Source organism: Eurosta solidaginis, chromosome X (assembly GCF_040869045.1).
Source record: "Eurosta solidaginis isolate ZX-2024a chromosome X, ASM4086904v1, whole genome shotgun sequence".
Classification (NCBI taxonomy): Eukaryota; Metazoa; Arthropoda; class Insecta; order Diptera; family Tephritidae; genus Eurosta; species Eurosta solidaginis.
Window position 1 is genome coordinate 184,751,543 of NC_090324.1, and position 20,645 is coordinate 184,772,187.

Below are 20,645 nucleotides of genomic sequence, written 5' to 3' on the forward strand. Positions count from 1 at the left end.
GCCATTTAGGGATATCGCCATAAAGGTGGATCAGGGTTGACTCTAGAATTTGTTTGCACGATATGGGGTATCAAATGAAAAGTGTTAATGAGTATTTTAAAAGGGAGTAATCCTTAGTTCCGTAGGTGGACGCCGTTTCGAGATATCGCCATAAAGGTGGACCAGGGGTGACCCTAGAATTTGTTTGTACGATATGGGTATCAAATTAAAGGTATTAATGAGGGTTTTAAAAGGGAGTGGTGTTAGTTGTATAGGTGGTCGCGTTTTCAGAGATATCGCCTTAAAGGTGGACCAGGGGTGACTTTAGAATGCGTTTGTACAACATGGGTATCAAACGAAAGGTGTTAATGAGTATTTTAAAATGGAGTGGGCCTTAGCTCTATAGGTGGACGCCTTTTCGAGGTATCACAACTTAGACTTTGTTTGTACGATATGGGTATCAAATGAAAGGTGTTAATGAGTATTTTACAAGGGCGTGGGGCTTAGCTCTATAGGTGGACGCCTTTTCGAGATATCGCCATAAAGGTGGACCAGAGGTGACTCTAGAATGTGTTTGTACGATATTGGTATCAAATTAAAGGTATTAATGAGAGTTTTAAAAGGGAGTGGTGGTAGTTGTATATGTGAAGGCGTTTTCCAGATGTCGACCAAAATGTGGACCAGGGTAATTAAACACCAAGCAATTACACTGAAGTATATCCGCACCACTTGAAAATATGAGTGCCACTGCTTATACGTAACATTTTAATATTACGTATAAACAAATAAAAAAAAATTGCAATAAAATAATATTGCGACTATAAACTGAAATATAACCTATCCTATATTTCAAGTTAAATCAAACTACATACGGAGTGTAAAACAAATTCAAAATCGGTTCAGTAGTTTAGGAGTACATTGGCCTCAAACCTGTGACACGTGTTTTTTGTATATTAAGAAGAGGATAATAGTGGTTCCAACCATTACAAACATATCATTATCTCTGCAGACAATCATTAAAAGATTATTCATTCCACATAAGCCTTTCATTCCGAGTATGCCAACCATAGTATGAGCCACAATAAAGCCCCTAGTCTCCATCCATACGCCACCCAACTTGGAACGCCAACAAAAACAAAATATATGCTAAATTTCCATTCCAGGATGGCGGGTTTCTCGGCTAAACGCAACAAAATAGAGCAACGCGTAGACAAATTCACCGTGTCCTGCTGATTGTGCCAGAAAAATCAAGGCATACGACTATGTCCGATCTACAGGGGAATGTAGGCAGAAGAACGGCTCTGGACCGTTATAATACACCGCCATTGCACTAATTGTCTGTCACCGTTCCATGGGTTGAAAATATGTCCAAGCAACGACCGTTATCACCGCTGCCATGAACCACATAATACGTCGCTGCATATGGAACAGGAGCAAGCGCGGCCATGACCTATACATTGTGAAGAGCGTGACGACGACGCAAGCGCCGAAGAGGTGCTCTCCATACATATAACCGAGGATACCCGATCATGGGCCCAACAGGTAACAGACGAGGAGGAAGAGATGGAAGGGATCGCCAGAAGTGCAGAAGCCTTAGCTATCGCCCCAACTACCAGCGGAGAAGCACGTCCCTTCCGACCGCTGCTCCAACATGAAAAGCAGAAAGCAATCCCGGACCAGAAACGCAACCAGGCACAACAGAAACACGGGGATGGCGCGGAGACACGTTCTTTCCGCTCATCGCACCGCAATGCCAGTGGGCGACGGGGCGGCGCGCATGGCGTCCGTTCCGCTCGACCACACGCTCCACTGACAGAGCGGCCCCGTATCCGCCATGCAAAGACGGTACCACCACCACTATAGTTACACGTCAGGTGATCTCTTCGGAACAGAACAATTGCGGGAAACCCACGTAGCGATGACGATCACCCGATCCTTCAAAGCTATCGCTCCTACAGCGATTGTTTGAATAGAGGCAGGGGGACGCCTCCATTTGGTGCGCGCACTCTTTGATCCCTGCGCACCAATGTTCGAGATTGACGCACCCTTATCCCACGATCTCCGACTCGAACGGCTTACCACGGCAAGACATAAGAAGTGTACTTTAGTGCTACGCGGCAAATATGGAGTCACAGATAGAATCACGATCCAGGCTACCGTGGTAGCACGACATACGCATCTGAACCCAACCGCGACGATTGATTCTTCAGTCGTCGCACCATTCCAATTCATTAAGCTCGCTGACCCGACGTTGTATCGATCCGCGCCGGTTCTACTGACACTCGGTGCCGACGTCTACGCCAATATTATGGTCAGTGGCACAGCCTCGACAACGGTCAATGGGCTTCTCATGCATGGCGCAACCGACGGGTTCTTAGTTGCTCGTCGCAAGGGGGGCCGGCATGTTTAGGCCACCAGCCTAAATATTTCGGACCACCCTAACGCGCGCATTAGTTATGTTATTATTACCGGTTACACCTGCCGAGCGCTAACTTCGAAGGGGAAAAACTCGACGAAAGTTAGCTATAGGCAGGTGCCGCGGACTTTTTCGCGTGTTGACTTTCTCTTCTTTTTTCGAACGTTCGAGCGCCAACAACCATCCCACAGGTGAGTAATCTAATTAGTTTCCACATTTTACACTTTAATAATTTGCGATTGTCATTTAACTAATATTTGCAATTAATCATTTTTATAATTTTGAATTTGCCAAGTGCATTGTGAATTGTGCATGTAATTAATCCTTTCCTTTAACCAACACAGCACTTAATGCCTATTGTGTTAATATAGTGAATAAACTTTGTTACTCGAGACTAATTCCTTTTTATTTCTTTTATTTGCCCCCGCAACAGACGCAAAATTTAACTTAAAAAAAAACTTTGTAAAGTGGATGCGACACCTATCATATTAAGTAGAAGAAAATGAAAAAGTTCTGCACGGCGAAATCAAAAGCCATTGGAATCTTGGCAGGGATACTATTCGTGGTATTACATATATAAATAAATTAGCGGTACCCGACAAATGATGTTCTGGGTCACCCTGGTCCACATTTTGGTCGATATCTAGAAAAAGCCTTCACATATACATCTCCCTTTTAAAATACTCATTAACACCTTTCATTTGATACCCATATCGTACAAACACATTCTAGAGTCACCCTGGTCCACCTTTATGGCGATATCCCGAAATGGCGTGCACCTATAGAACTGTGGCCTACTGCCTTTTAAATATCAATTAACACCTTTCATTTGATACCATATCGTACAAACGCATTCTAGAGTCACCCCTGGTCCACCTTTATGGCGATATCTCGAAAGGGCGTCCACCTATAGAACCAAAGATCACTCCCTTTTAAAATACTCATTACCACCTTTCATTTGATACCCATATCGTACAAATACATCCTAGAGTCACCCCTCGTCCGCCTTTATGGCGATATCTCGAAAAGGCGTCCACCTATAGAACTAAGGCCCACTCCCTTTTAAATAATCATTAACACCTTTCATTTGATACCATATCGTACAAACGCATTCTAGAGTCACCTCTGGTCCACTTTCATGGCGATATCTCGAAAGGGCGTCCACCTATAGAATCACTCCCTTTTAAAATACTCATTGCCACCTATCATTTTTTTTTTTTTTATTGACAACAGCATTTAGATTAATACAGATTTTCTAAAAAAAAACCTGTTTTTGTACGAGAAGATATCTTAATTATTTTTAATAAATTTTGCCATCAATTGTTGTGAATTACTGTGTGTAAATTACTACAAAAAAATGAGAAGAAAAAAGAATAATAAAGGAAATAAAGGAAAAAATAAGGTGGAAGAAAAATAAATAAAAATTAATAAATAAAAAGGCATAAGTTATACAATATAACGTAATATTAATTATAATTACCCAAAGTAAAAGCAAAACAAGTAAGGAAGATTAAGTTCGGGTGTAAACGAACATTACATACTCAGTTGAGAGCTATGGTGACAACATAAGGCAAAATAACCATGTAGGAAAATGAACCGAGGGAAACCCTGGATTATGTTTGTATGACATGTCTATCAAATGAAAGGCACTAAAGAGTATTTTATGTGGGAGTGGGCCATAGTTCTATAGGTGGACGCCATTTAGGGATATCGCCATAAAGGTGGATCAGGGTTGACTCTAGAATTTGTTTGCACGATATGGGTATCAAATGAAAGGTGTTAATGAGTATTTTAAAAGGGAGTAATCCTTAGTTCCATAGGTGGACGCCGTTTCGAGATATCGCCATAAAGGTGGACCAGGGGTGACCCTAGAATTTGTTTGTACGATATGGGTATCAAATTAAAGGTATTAATGAGAGTTTTAAAAGGGAGTGGTGGTAGTTGTATATGTGAAGGCGTTTTCCAGATGTCGACCAAAATGTGGACCAGGGTGACCCAGAACATCATCTGTTTGATACCGCTAATTTATTTATATATGTAATACCTGCCAAGATTTCAATGGTTTTTTATTTCGCACTGCAGAACTTTTTCATTTTCTTCTACTTAATTTGGTAAAGTGAGTTCAGATAAGTACGTGAACTAAGTTCAGTAAAGATATGTCGAGTTTTGCTCAAGTTGTCGTGTTAAGGGCCACGCGGAAGGACAGATGGACGACTGTGTATAAAAACTGGGCGTGGCTTCAACCGATTTCGCCCATTTTCACAGAAAACAGTTAGCGTCATAAAATCTATGCCCCTACCAAATTTCAAAAGTATTGGTAAATTTTTGTTCGACTTATGGCATTAAAAGTATCCTAGACAAATTAAATGAAAAAGGGCGGAGCCACGCCCATTTTGAAATTTTCTTTTATTTTTGTATTTTGTTGCACCATATCATGACTGGAGTTGAATGTTGACATAATTTACATATATACTGTAAAGATATTAAATTTTTTGTTAAAATTTTTCTTTAAAATTTTTTTTTTAAAGTGGGCGTGGTCCTTCTCCGATTTTGCTAATTTTTTTTAAGCGTACATATAGTAATAGGAGTAACGTTCCTGCCAAATTTCATCACGATATCTTCAACAACTGCCAAATTAAGGCTTGTAAAACTTTTAAATTACCTTCTTTTAAAAGTGGGCGGTGCCACGCCCATTGTCAAAAATTTCACTAGTTTTCTATTCTGCGTCATAAGTTCAATCCACCTACCACTTTCATCGCTTTATCTGTCTTTGGTAATGAATTATCGCACTTTTTCGGTTTTTTCAAAATTTTCGATATCGAAAAAGTGGGCGTGGTTATAGTCCGATATCGTTCATTTTAAATGGCGATCTGAGATGAGTGCTCAGGAACCTACATACCAAATTTCATCAAGATACCTCAAAATTTACTCAAGTTATCGTGTTAACGGACGGACGGACATGGCTCAATCACATTTTTTTTCGATCCTGATGATTTTGATATATGGAAGTCTATATCTATCTCGATTCCTTTATACCTGTACAACCAACCGTTATCCAATCAAACTTAATATACTCTGTGAGCTCTGCTCAACTGAGTATAAAAAACAATGTTTTAAATACATCCGAACCTAGAAATGGGATCATTTTGCGCTTATTGATCACATTGAATCCCTCTAACTTAACAAAATAGTATATGTTAATAGAAGACAGTGCGATCAAAAAAGCACCCAAAGCTCCAATCCAGGTTTCGGTGATACTCATAACAAAGAAGTTGCCATATTAATGTTATATATTAAAATTAAAATCATTAAGAAGTAGCTGTTTGACTTTTGTTTTAAAGCACTGGAGATTTCAAGCATTTTTTATTTCTTTCGGAAGCTTATTACATAATTTTTCACCATAGTGCCTTAAGGATTTCGCACTTCTCTCCGTTCGAAAGAACGTTCCACCTAGTTCGTAGCGCGTATTCGAGATTTGGTTCCTCTGGAACAGATAAATTATGTTTAATTAAATTATTTTTAACTTTATAAAATGCATCTAAAGTTTGCAATATAGCATATTTCCGAATATCCATCCGGTTTTGATATAAGAGCTCGCTTGCCGTTCCTCTGGGCAAATGCAAAATATTTTTTATAACTTTATTTTGTATTATCTCAATTTCATTTGTAAGTTGCTCAGAGCAGTTATTCCATATAGGGTTCAAATAATATTGATTACGTGTGGTTCGGGACGATGGGGATTCACTCGCACGTAACACCAAAAATAAAAATAAAAAAAGGAACTAGTTAGTGTCGTAGGAAAAAAAAAAACACTTTCACTAATCTAATTAATAACAAAACTTTCTTTATTCAAGAATTCAAAATTAAGTGGAGAATTTAAAATTGAAAGCATTTAATAAATCACACTTTATCTAAACTTTATCGAATGGACACTTGGAAAAAAAGGAATGCTTACCTTCGGTTTGGTTGCTGGAGCTCACTTGCGGACTTTCAGAAAAGAAGTGAAGTGAAAAGAAGAGAAAAAGTCCATGGCACCCGCCGATTACTAACTTTCGTCGAGTTTTCCCCTACTCAATTAGTTCTCGGCGGTGCATGGACAGTTATTGGTAAAAATCAAAGTACGGGGCGCACTAGGGTGACCCGAAAGTTATTTTAAAATATTTAGGCTAGTGACCTAAATATGCCGGCCCCCTTACGGCGAGCAAGCTGAGAATAAACAACGAGTCCGAATCGACATCTAAGATCATGAATGTAGCGATATATTAGGTGAAGAAAAGATAGAATAAAGTATGCGTAGGTTGTTCTCCATCGCCTTGTGCTGATGGGTCCCATTTCTCGATAAATGCTGTGGATGTGAGAAAAATGGTTAATACATAAATACGTGGTTCTATTTAGTTCAATGCACCTTATTAGATTAAAATGTGGATTTGGAAGTAAGTGTAGATATAAAAATGTACTCTGTGATTGGCTTATTGTTGGTATGCCCCCGAGATGACCAGGCCAAAGATGGTGGCCTGAGCTAGTAGCCCGTTAATCGTGGACGGTGGCGTGCCACTGATCATAAGACTATCATAAACGTCAGCGCCGAGTGTAAGTCGCACTTGTGGTGCGTGGTAAAAATCGGGGTCTGCTAGCCGCATAAACTGAAAGGCGTTGCGATTGTGGAGTCTACGCTAACGATTGGGTTGAGACGGTTATGGCGTGTTATTATTGTAGCTTGGGTGATTACCCTCCCTGCTACCCCATACTTCCCGCGCAATATGAGTGTACATCTCGGTGGTGACGTGGAATGCATGCGCTCCAGCTGGAGTCCGTTCGCCAAATTGGCATCGATCACTGTGTTTGGGGAATAGGGATCGATGAGTGCGCTTACCAGATGTAGGCGTCCTCCGGACTCGATGCGAACGACTGCCGTGGGTGCGATCGCGATAAGCGATCTTATTATCGATGGTGTAGCTTGGGTTCTTATAACTCGGCCGGTCCTAAAGCGTTTGGGTACTTCTTTTCGTCTGACAAATGCTCGCCCGCGGTCTTCTTGTCCGGATTCATACGGGAACGTTCTACCCGATGTGCGCCGCGATGAGGACGTGTTTCAGAACCACCGACGCGTGATTGCTGCTTGCTCCCAGTTGGTCGTACAGCTTCGGTTTCTAATTGTCGTTGTCGTTGGTGTCGCAATAGCGGTCGGAAAGGACGTTTTTCAGAGCCGCTCTGTTGTTTAGGAAGGGTAGCTAATGCCTCTTATCCTGCTTCTTCTTCTTCGGCATCTTGATCATCCATTTGTTGCGCCCAAGACTTGGTTCTTTCCGTGAGAGCCAATGGCGCTATTCTTGCTTCTTCTTCTTCTACATCCTGATCATCCATTTGTTGCGCCCAAGACTTGGTTCTTCCTGTGGGGGCCAGTGATAAGACCCCGTCTGAGCTTTCTCCGTCATCGAGGAGGTCGTTCGTTGTTTGCCTCCACTCCTTGGTTTTGTCCCGATGAAGGGTAGTGTGATGATGCTCGTTGCATCGATAGCACTTGTCCTTACTTGTGCATATCTCATGACTGTGGAAAGGGGACAAACAGTTGATGTAGTAGTTATGTTTTCGAACCGCCTGCCACCTCTCTTCAGAGGACATCCTGCGATATTGTGCGCAGAATCCTACGCCGTGATTTGCGGCGCAAAGGCGGCATGGTACGGAGAAATTCCTGGGACGCCCCTCTGTCTTGATGCGAGTTGCCGTGAAACAAGTCATTCTAAAAACCTAATCGAGTGTTATTACATTGCTTTCGTCTACATGGATGGCTAGTGGGTTTATGTATGAGGACGTTTTTAATATTTGCTACTAGTATTTAATTCCCCCAATTAGGTTCGGAGTTATGATTTAACGCGTCAGACTTATCATGAGGATATGATTTGTGTCTGCCCAAGCGCAGTAGATTATTTTGTTGGGATCTGGTAATTAATGACCTGTGTACCCATGTTTTGAATCTCACAGATTCAAATTGTGATTCCATTGTATCGTATGCAATGTGTTCACTTCTTAAGCGGAGAGTTGATTCTTGCCTCAAAAAAATTTATTCGAGTGGCAACTTGGGTTTATTCACTCAAAATGACATTCATTCATAGAAATGAGTGTACATACTATTTAGAATGAATTTTCATTACACTGAAACGTGGTTTAGTTGAGTAAGTACGCTTCCTTTTAGTGTTTGTATATTTTCTAACTTCTTTACTTTTGCCTTTTCTCGTTTCAGGTATTGGTGATGACCAGTCAAAAAAAGATACGGGGACGTTTTGAATTTCATGTGGATGAGTCCTCCCAAACAAGCAGGTCTCGAAATTTAATGCAGATATCTCTACCTTGCCCCGCCCATTTAAGTATTAATAACAAATCATCCACTAAAACTCTTTATCATAGTGAAGGTATAAATCATTTAATAAATGAATGGTCAGAAAAACAATTCCCAAACTATAAAACAGCTCCGCTTATAAGTAATGCGGACTCTAATGCAAAAGATGCACATTTATTTGCTGGTACTACCGATACTAACATGAATTGTGATGCAACCGAAGAATTTTCTTTACAAAGCAACTGTTTGTTACAAACCACTAGTGACCTTGATTTGGTCGTGGGTGATTTAGAGACTTCAAAAATCTTTATATCGCATGGTAATCCTGCTAATTTCGAGAAGCAGATTTGTGACAATGTAACTTGTCTTTCTTTCCAGGAATATAACCATCAACAGCAGAATTTCCCAAACAGTACATGCGATAGAAGTATATTTCATAATCAGCAAAATAATAATAGTTTAATAACGTATAATAAGGAGTCTAGTTTATTTAAAAATAATAATTCTATTAAACAACAATTTAAAACCAGTGGGAATATTCAACATCAACAGAAAGATGATACAGCCGTAAATTTAAATGCCAATGATAAAGGTATCAATGTTTATAGAACGAGAACGAACCACACGCTCGGATGTGGTTGTTGTCACAATGGCAACTTCTGCAGTTACAGAAGTATCCAGGTAGCTTTCTGCTATCTCGTCGTATCAAATATTGAATTGAAGACTTGCATCTAGTTCCAAGTGCGTAAAATATGTCGATCTTACAGGCTCCACAAGTATTTGCGATGTCTGATCGGTGAAGAGGCAACGTCACGTGGTATGGTTGAACGTGTCCAGAAGCGTGACACAGAACGTTTCCGTGACGACAACATAAGCACTGGCTTATGTATATGTACATACATGCTTGGCAACCCTTAACGTTGTCTAATATATGAATAATAACAAATAATTGCCAGCTGAGGACATCAAAAACACTGATTGGAAAAACAAGGGAAAACTGCATGGAAATTGATGAATTTGTTCTTTTTGAAATTCGCGATAAGAAACAGTAAAATATTTAAGTAAAATAAACCTTTCACTCTCAATATTTCAGGAGCGTAGGTGCTTGTGTGCGTTTGTGGGCAGTGGCCCTTTGATAAATAAGGTATTTAGTAGCCCTCAATGAACCACAATTATAAGTAATTCATCGTACTTAATGCAATTTGTGTGGTTTCAATTGTACATAGACGCAGAACAGATAAATAAATACGTGCGAATGTCTGTGTGACAATATCTCATGGCGCCAACGAACACATTTTGCTGCGACCGGACTTTGAACAACATATTCTACATTATGGTTGTTTATTGGTTCTCTTGCGTGGTGTTGGGCCATCCAAACTACGTACGCTACAACAGGCATTCAATAAAGTTCGACTTGTTGGCAATGTGAAAATAAATGATTCTTCAGGGGTTACACGTGATACAATGATTGGGGAGATTTTCAATCACATCATCGCCTTCTCGGTCTGATAACCATTGGTAAATTCGATACTAAAACAGAGTTAACTGAGCTTTTTCGGCAACATGAGTCGCTAAAAGTTCGCTACAGTAGTACGTTATATGATTCACGTGCAATATTTTTCGAACCATCACCAGCAAAAGCAGCAGCTGATAGAGTAAATTCGGCTGGCGGCGATCAACAGGTTTTGTATTCCTCTTCCTCGCCGGCCAACGAAAATATTAATGTAAATAGTAATGCCGTTGAAAAGTATAGCACTCGGCTGCAAGATGAATTTACAACACCTTCCAGGTTTTAAGGCACAACATTCTTTTACCGTGAACAGGATAGCTGTGCGGATTTAGCATCACATATAGCTTATAGTTTGTTAGTGCATTATTTTGGGTTTGAAATCGAAACGTCTGGACAGATCACGTGATAAAGCTGAAAAAATGAGTATGCTCTTTGCACCTCTTGAGATGCGTGATTTTGTTGGCCTCGATATGGACCCGCGGGCTATTAGCAGGCGTTGTGTGGGACGAGTCACAAAATCTTTGCTGATTTATCACTTCAAGCGGGACTCGTTAGAGATGCTTTGAACTTATATCATACTGCTTGTGAAATATTACGTGCCGTAGGTGATTTATTATGGGTGGGCGCTTGCGAATAAGGTTTATGTTCGGCGTCTATAATGTTCTTGTATCCACATTTACGCTATAATGAGCCCGTACATCGAAACACGTCGCTACAGGATGGCTTGTTGCCTTTGCGCAACGCCACAGAAAGATTGCGTGCAAACGATACGACATCAAAAATACATGCTTCCAAACAGCAATACATTTCCCGTGATGACATACAAGAAAACATTCCGACTGGTCAAATGACTTCAGCCTCCTCGTCTTGTTTTTCGGTATCTTCCATATAACGACGAATTCCTTGACAAGTGAGGCACGATACTCACTGACTTATAAGACAGCGTAATGATTTGAAATTGGTTGTGATGTCCTCCGCTTTGGATGCAGGCAATTTTCAACAATACTTCGATAATGCACCATTCATGAATACGCCAGGTCGCACACATCATGTAGAACTTTTCTATATACCTGAACCCGAACGGGACTATTTGGAGGCAGCTATACGAACTGTCATACAAATGCATATGTGTGACGATATTGAAGGTTCTTAGCATCCACATCGTGTGAAGTATTTTGAATACATTTAACAATTTTTATACTCAGTTGAGCGGAGCTCACAGAGTATATTAAGTTTGATTGGATAACGGTTGGTTGTACATATATAAAGGAATCGAGATAGATATAGACCATATATCAAAATAATCAGGATCGAAAAAAAATTTGATTGAGCCATGTCCGTCCGTCCGTCCGTCCGTCCGTTAACACCATAACTTGAGTAAATTTTGAGGTAACTTGATGAAATTTGGTATGTAGGTTCCTGAGCACTCATCTCAGATCGCTATTTAAAATCAACGATATCGGACTATAACCACGCCCACTTTTTCGATATCGAAAATTTCGTAAAACCGAAAAAGTGCGATAATTCATTACCAAAGACAGATAAAGCGACGAAACTTGGTAGATGAGTTGAACTTATGACGCAGAATAGAAAATTAGTAAAATTTTGGACAATGGGCGTGGCACCGTCCACTTTTAAAAGAAGGTAATTTAAAATTTTTGCAAGCTGTAATTTGTCAGTCATTGAAGATATCATGATGAAATTTGGCAGGGACGTTACTCCTATTACTATATGTACGCCTAATAAAAATTAGCAAAATCGGAGAAAGACCACGCCCACTTTTAAAAAAAAAATTTTTTTAAGTAAAATTTTAACAAAAAATTTAATATCTTTACAGTATATAAGTAAATTATGTCAACATTCAACTCCAATAATGACATGGTACATCAAAATACAAAAATAAAAGAAAATTTCAAAATGGGCGTGGCTCCGCCCTTTTTCATTTAATTTGTCTAGGATACTTTTAACGCCATAAGTCGAACAAAAATTAACCAATCCTTTTGAAATTTGGTAGGGGCATAGATTTTATGACGTTAACTTTTTTCTGTGAAAACGGGCGAAATTGGTTGATGCCGCGCCCAGTTTTTATACACAGTCGTCCGTCTGTCCTTCCGCATGGCCGTTAACACGATAACTTGAGTAAATTTTGAGGAATCTTGATGAAATTTGGTATGTAGGTTCCTGAGCACTCACCTCAGATCGCTATTTAAAATGAACAATATCGGACTATAACCACGCCCACTTTTTCGATATCGAAAATTTCGTAAAACGGAAAAAGTGCGATAATTCATTACCAAAGACAGATAAAGCGACGAAACTTGGTAGATGAGTTGAATTTATGACGCAGAGTAGAAAATTAGTGAAATTTTGGACAATGGGCGTGGCACCGCCCACTTTTAAAAGAAGGTAATTTAAAATTTTTGCAAGCTGTAATTTGTCAGTCATTGAAGATATCATGATGAAATTTGGCAGGGACGTTACTCCTATTACTCTATGTACGCCTAATAAAAATTAGCAAACTCGGAGAAGGACCACGCCCACATTTAAAAAAAATTTTTTTTTAAGTAAAATTTTAACAAAAAATTTAATATCTTTACAGTATATAAGTAAATTATGTCAACATTCAACTCCAGTAATGACATGGTGCAACAAGATACAAAAATAAAAGAAAATTTCAAAATGGGCGTGGCTCCGCCCTTTTTCATTTAATTTGTCTAGGATACTTTTAACGCCATAAGTCGAACAAAAATTAACCAATCCTTTTGAAATTTGGTAGGGGCATAGATTTTATGATGTTAACTGTTTTCTGTGAAAACGGGCGAAATCGGTTGATGCCACGCCCAGTTTTTATACACTGTCGTTCGTCTGTCCTTCCGCATGGCCGTTAACACGATAACTTCAGCAAAAATCGACATATCTTTAATGAACTTAGTTCACGTACTTACTTGAACTCACTTTATTTTGGTATGAAAAATGAACGAAATCCGACAATGACCACGCCCACATTTTCGATATCGAAAATTACGAAAAATGAAAAAAATGCCATAATTCTATACCAAATACGAAAAAAGGGATGAAACATGGTGAGGTAATTGGATTGGTTTATTGACACGAAATATAACTTTAGAAAAAACTTTATAAAATGGTTGTGACACCTACCATATTAAGTAGAAGAAAATGAAAAAGTTCCGCAGGGCGAAATAAAAAACCCTTAAAATCTTGGCAGCTATTACATATATAAATAAATTAGCGGTATCCAACAGATGATGTTCTGGGTCACCCTGGTCCACATTTTGGTCGCGATCTGGAAAAAGCCTTCACATATACAACTACCACCACTCCCTTTTAAAACTCTCATTAATACCTTTAATTTGATACCCATATCGTACAAACACATTCTAGAGTCACCCCTGGTCCACCTTTATGGCGGTATTTCGAAAGGCGTCCACCTATAGAACTAAGGCCCAATCCCTTTTAAAATACTCATTAACACCTTTCTTTTGATACCCATATTGTACAAACAAATTCTAGGGTCACCCCTGGTCTACCTTTATGGCGATATCTCGAAACGGCGTCCACCTATGGAACTAAGGATTACTCCCTTTTAAAATACTCATTAACACCTTTCTTTTAATACCTATATTGTACAAACAAATTCTAGGGTCACCCCTGGTCCACCTTTATGGCGGTATCTCGAAACGGCGTCCACCCATGGAACTAAGGATTACTCCCTTTTAAAATACTCATTAACACCTTTCATTTGATACCCATATCGTACAAACGCATTCTAGAGTCAACCCTGATCCACCTTTATGGCTATATCCCTAAATGGCGTCCACCTATAGAACTATGGCCCACTCCCTCATAAAATACTCTTTAACACCTCTCATTTAATACCCATATCGTACAAACGCATTCTAGAGTCACCCCTGGTCCACCTTTATAGCGATATCTCGAAAAGGCGACCACCTATACAACAACCACCACTCCCTTTTAAAACCCTCATTAATACCTTTAATTTGATACCCATATCGTACAAACACATTCTAGAGTCACCCCTGGTCCACCTTTATGGCGATATTTCGAAACGGCGTCCACCTATAGAACTAAGGCCCACTCCCTTTTAAAATACTTATTAACACCATTCGTTTGATGCCCATATTGTACAAACAAATTCTAGGGTATCCCCTGGTCCACTTTTGTGGCGATATCTCGAAACGGCGTCCACCTATGGAACTAAGGATTACTCCCTTTTAAAATACTCATTAATACCTTTAATTTGATACCCATATTGTACAAACAAATTCTAGGGTCACCCCTGGTCCACCGTTATGGTGATATCTCGAAACTGCGTCCACCTATGGAACTAAGGATTACTCCCTTTTAAAATACTCATTAACACCTTTCATTTGATACGCATATCGTACAAACGCATTCTAGAGTCACCCCTGGTCCATCTTTATGGCGATATCTCGAAAAGGCGACCACCTATACAACTACCACCACTCCCTTTTAAACCCCTCATTAATACCTTTAATTTGATACCCATATCGTACAAACAAATTCTAGGGTCACACCTGGTACACCTTTATGGCGATATCTCGAAACGGTGTCCACCTCTGGAACTAAGCATCACTCCCTTTTAAAATACTCATTAACACCTTTCTTTTGATACCCATATTATACAAACAAATTCTAGGGTCACCCCTGGTCCACCTTTATGGCGATATCTCGAAACGGCGTCCACCTATGGAACTAAGGATTACTCCCTTTTAAAATACTCATTAACATCTTTCGTTTGATACCCATATTGTACAAACGCATTCTAGGGTCACACCTGGTCCACCTTTATGGCGATATCTCGAAACGGCGTCCACCTGTGGAACTAAGCATCACTCCCTTTTAAAATACTCATTAACACCTTTCTTTTGATACCAATATTGTACAAACAAATTCTAGGGTCACACCTGGTCCACCTTTGTGGCGATATCTCGAAACGGCGTCTACCTGTGGAACTAAGGATTACTCCCTTTTAAAATAATCATTAACACCTTTCTTTTGATACCCATATTGTACAAACAAATTCTAGGGTCACCTCTGGTCCACCTTTATGGCGATATCTCGAAACGGCGTCCACCTATGGAACTAAGGATTACTCCGTTTTAAAATACTCATTAGCACCTTTCATTTGATACCCAAATCGTACAAACGCATTCTAGAGTCACCCCTGGTCCACCTTTATGGCGATATACCGAAAAGGCGACCACCTATACAACTACCACCACTCCCTTTTAAAACCCTCCTTAATACCTTTAATTTGATACCCATATCGTACAATAAATTCTAGGGTCGCCCCTGGTCCACCTTTATGGCGATATCTCGAAACGGCGTCCACCTATGGAACTAAGGATTACTCCCTTTTAAAATACTCATTAACACCTTTCTTTTGATACCCATATTGTACAAACAAATTCTAGGGTCACCCCTGGTCCACCTTTATGGCGGTATCTCGAAACGGCGTCCACCTATGGAACTAAGGATATATCCCTTTTAAAATACTCATTAACATCTTTCATTTGATACCCACATCGTACAAACGCATTCTAGAGTCAACCCTGATCCACCTTTATGGCTATATCCCTAAATAGCGTCCACCTATAGAACTATGGCCCACTCCCTCATAAAATACTCTTTAAGACCTTTCATTTGATATCCATATTGTACAAACAAATTCTAGAGTCAACCCTGATCCACCTTTATGGCGATATCCCTAAATGGCGTCCACCTATAGAACTATGGCCCACTCCTTCATAAAATACTCTTTAATGCCTTTCATTTGATACACATGTCATACAAACACATTCCAGGGTTTCCCTCGGTTCATTTTCCTACATGGTTATTTTCCCTTATGTTGTCACCATAGCTCTCAACTGAGTATGTAATGTTCGGTTACACCCGAACTTAACCTTCCTTACTTGTTTTTTTATGCTTAGCTGATGTTGAAATGTTCTTAACGGGTCACGAAGAAATCGAAGAGGCTTGTGATCGTATTAAACGTGAAACCGATAATTTGGGCACAGATATTAGTGAATGGAAATGTATACCACTTTATTCTACATTGCCGCCAAATTTACAGCAACGCCTTTTTGAGCCTGCACCCCCACGTAATGCCAATGGTACAATAGGACGCAAAGTTGTTGATTCCACAGATATTGCTGAAACATCGCTTACAATTGCTGGTGTTGTTTTTGTAATTGCTCCAGGCTTTACCAAACAAAAGTTTATAATCCACGTATACGCGCAGAAAGTTTGCTCATATCAGCTATATCAAAAGCATCTGCTCAACAACATGCCGGTCTTGCCGGAACGTACACGCCCTGGCAATTGCTTCCGTTTATACAGAAAAGCTTACAAAAAATGAAATGCAGGATAGCTCATATCCTCAAATCTTGCGTTCACATTTAGGTAAATTGCTAAAGAAAGGTTAATGTAAATATGATATTAACTTGTTCTTTACTTGTAGGTACTGTTGTGTTGCAATTAAAAAAAAACTCGGCATAGATGATTTGGTGCATTTCGATTTTATGGATCCACCTGCACCGGAAACTCTTATGCGTACGCTAGAATTGCTCAAATGAAATACTTTCAGATACTGCTAAGCTGCAGCTGAGATTGCATGCGTTATTATGAATTGCACAGACTGCTATTTTTTTGAAAACAAAAAAAAAACTTTTTAGCTTTGAACAAGAGACGCGTTTTGCAAGTTGTTGTTGCTTTAGTAGGTGTCCCTGAGGGGGAGAATTCTTTGAATTGTGAATAGGTAGTTGCTCTTATTGTTATTAAGCACCAGCGATGTGGCCATAGTGTGCCAAACAATAAAAAAGGGGGGCTGATTGTGTTCTGTGGCAGATTGGAGATCTGCGTTAGGATTCTGTTGGCCTCGTTTCGGGTGAACGAGAGCTGGGGAAGGGGAGTAGTTACAAAACGGGTGGAAGTTGTAAATCTTTCACACCCTCACTGGAGGGTGGTAGGAGGACCAATTTCGTAATTGGTCTTGTGGTCTGTTCCCTTGCCGTATCCAGTTCAACGACTCGAACGCGGTTATCGGGGCCATAATGAAGATATGCTATCCGTCCTAGTCTCCATTCGTTGGGAGGAAAATTGTCCTCTTTTATGACGACTAGGTCCCCTTGTTTCACGTTGGCTTGTGGGTGTTTCCACTTGGTGCATTTTTGCAATTCGGTGAGATTTTCGGACTTCCACCGTTTGCAAAACGTTTGATGTAATGCCTTCAGCTTCTCCCAGCGGTTGACAAGTGAGGCACGATTCTCATTGACGACAATCTCTAGTGGGGCTAGTAGATGATCGCCAATGAGGAAGTGTACCGTAGTGAGTGGCTCCAAGCTGGAAGGGTCGTTGGAGGAGAGGCTCATAGGTCTCGAGTTGAGACAAAACTCAACTTAAAGTGATTTTTAAAACTTTTGACTCCAGCTTCCCACAGTCCGCCTATATGAGGGGCGGCTGCAGGTATGAAGTGCCATTGAAGGGTTTGGTGAGAGTACCTCGATAGGGTTTGGTTACGCGCATCGGCGAGGAAAGCTTTGATTTCGGATCGAATTGCTCGAAAGGCACCGACGAAGTTTGTTCCGTTGTCGGAGTATATGTTCTTCGGACATCATCGCCTAGCGACAGACGGATCGAAAGCTGTTAAAAAGCCGGCGGTGGTGAGGTCACTCGCGACTTCTAAATGAATCGCCTTGGTAGCAAAGCAGATAAAGAGGCAAAAGTAACCCTTTGATATGCGGCATCCTCTTTCGCTATAAGATTTGATGTCAAATGGTCCGGCAAAATCTACCCCCGTATTGATGAAAGCCCGGGAAAAGGTGATTCGTTCTGTAGGTAGATCTCCCATAAATTGGGTTTAAGTCCGTTTGCGGAATATGGTGCAGGTTTTGCAATTATGTATGACCGATCGGATCATATTTTTGACCCTAGGGATCCAATATTCTGTGCGTAGGCGACGAAACATAAGTTGGTTCTTACCATGCATGATATCTTTGTGGATGAACTGGACAAGAAGTCGTGTGAGCCGGCAGTCATACGGCAGAATGATCGGATGCCGTTCACTGTAGGGAAGATCCTTGGCCCCTGAAAGAAGACCACCCACCCTCAATATGCCCTTTTCATCGACAAGGGGGGTAAGAGGCAGGATTTCCGTTGGTAGATATTTATTAAGCGACCTGTCGTGGCCTGATTTTCATCGGGTGAAATGAGGTACGATTCCGCTTTAAAGGAAGATTTTGTCTTAGGATTGGTTCTATGCGAAAACCTTACAATATATGATATGACCCGAAAGGCTCTTGAAAGTTCTGAAAACCTTTCTAGGATATCCTCATTTCCATTTATTTTTGATGTGGTAAAGGCTTTTACGCGCTTTTGCTCAATATTTTTCTGATAGACTTTTTCTTGATTTGGCCACTTTGAATTGTCTTCTTGTAATCAAGAAGGTCCCTGCCACCACAAGGAGCTTGCGACTAGGTCTTTTGCTGACATCCCACTGCTGGGTTTGATGCAGACTCTACGTGGTGCCAGGCATTGTTCCCTACCTTTTCTAAGATTTTGGTTACTCGATGAGCAACAAATGTTGACCAAGAGCAGGGAGGTTTTTTAATCCACGCTAAAACGATCGTTGAGCCAGTCCATAGATGTGTATGGAATTTTCCCAGGTTCAGGTTTTCGCGCACTGATTCTAAAGTTTCGGCTAACAAGGCTGCTCCACACAGTTCTAATCTGGGTAGCGAAATTGTTTTTACGGGAGCTACTCTTGTTTTCGCCATTAGTAGGCTGACGTGGACCTCCTCATTAACCTTTGCCCTAAGAAATATTGTAGCTGCTTAGGCTTTTTTGGATGCGTCGCAGAATCCATGTAATTCAACGTCCACATTTGGTGTAAAATTTACCCATCTTGGTATCTGAATATTGTTAATATCGGGATAGTCCTCCATAAAGGTTTGCCAGGGTACGCATGGACTCTGTATCGCCCCAGTCAGTTCCTTCCAGCCAGATGTTTTGCATTATGATCTTGGCTACTATGATGACTGGCGCGAGCCATCCCAAAGGATCGAAGAGTTTGGCGATAGCTGTAAGTATTGCCCTTTCCGTCAGGACCTCACGATTTTCGATAGGTTTTGCGGTAAAATAGAAATAATCTGATGCCTAATGTTTTGACTGAACTCGCATCCTCGAATTCCAGAAAATCTTCGTTTAGAAAGTGGGATTTTGGTATTCCTTTTAGTATTCGGGTGCAGTTCGAAGTCCACTTTCGCAAAGAAAACCCTGCTGACCGTAGTGCGTGGGTGACTTCCTCACGAGCTTTAATTGTTGACTCGATGATGTGGCCTCCTGCTAGCACGCCATCGAGGTACGTCCTTGTCCGCAGAATTCTGGCTGCTATGGGTGGGGAAGTCTCTACATCATCTGTTAGTTGGTGCAGTGTCCTTATTGCCAGATAAGTAGCACTGTTAACTCCAAACGTTACTGTCTTTAATTCATAGACGTTGATATGATCCCCTGGATTATTGCGAAATACTATTCTTTGAAACTGGGTTTGGTTGGGCATTACCCATATTTGGCGATACATCTTCTCTATGTCGCTGTTAAACACATATTTGAAGAATCGCCAACGAAGGAGTAGAATTGCTAAGTCGGCCTGCAGTACGGTGCCGGTGTATAACACGTCATTTAAACTAGTGCCATTAGCAGTGGGATACGATGCGTTAAAAACTACTCTTACTTTTGTAGTCGTGGTCTCCTCTTTTATTACCGCATGATGAGGCAAAAAATAGCAATTTTTTGAATGGGGAGGGATAATTGTAGGAACTTTTGTCATATGCCCTAGTGTTTCGTATTCCGCTAATACTATGTGGTATTCAGTTTGTAGGGCTGGCATTTTCGATAAACGCGTCTCGTTTCGGTAAAACTGAGAGCAAGCGCTTTTCAGAGAGGGCCCTAATGTGATGCTGTTTGGAAACCCCTGCTTGAATGGTAGTGCTACGATGTATTTCCCATCGGTATTCCTTTTTGTTGTCGCTTTGTAAAGTGCCTCGCAATAGACATTATCCTCGGAGAGGGACCTTTTCTTAGGTATATCTTCTAGCTCCCAAAAGGCAGTCAATTTTTTTTCGATGCTGATTTCATTAAAAAAGGATACTCGGTTATTAATTGGCTGAGTTGCTTCTGTGCGACCGGCTAATATCCAACCGAAGACGGTTTCTTGGGCGAGAAGCGTATTTAAAACGTTCTTCCGTATGCCGTCTAGAATTACTTGAGGATAAATGTCGCCTCCTAGGATTAGGTCGACTGGTTCGTTAACGAAGAACCTTTTATCCGCCAGAACAAGATCA

The 20,645-nt window shown here is 40.5% G+C and overlaps 2 pseudogenes; both read left to right on the forward strand.

Moving 5' to 3' along the window:
- The window catches only part of LOC137235315 (probable arginine--tRNA ligase, cytoplasmic), a 517,389-nt pseudogene that overhangs the window by 170,885 nt on the left and 325,859 nt on the right, over positions 1-20,645 (forward strand).
- On the forward strand, positions 10,901-16,663 carry LOC137234740 (ATP-dependent RNA helicase DHX15 homolog; annotated as a pseudogene).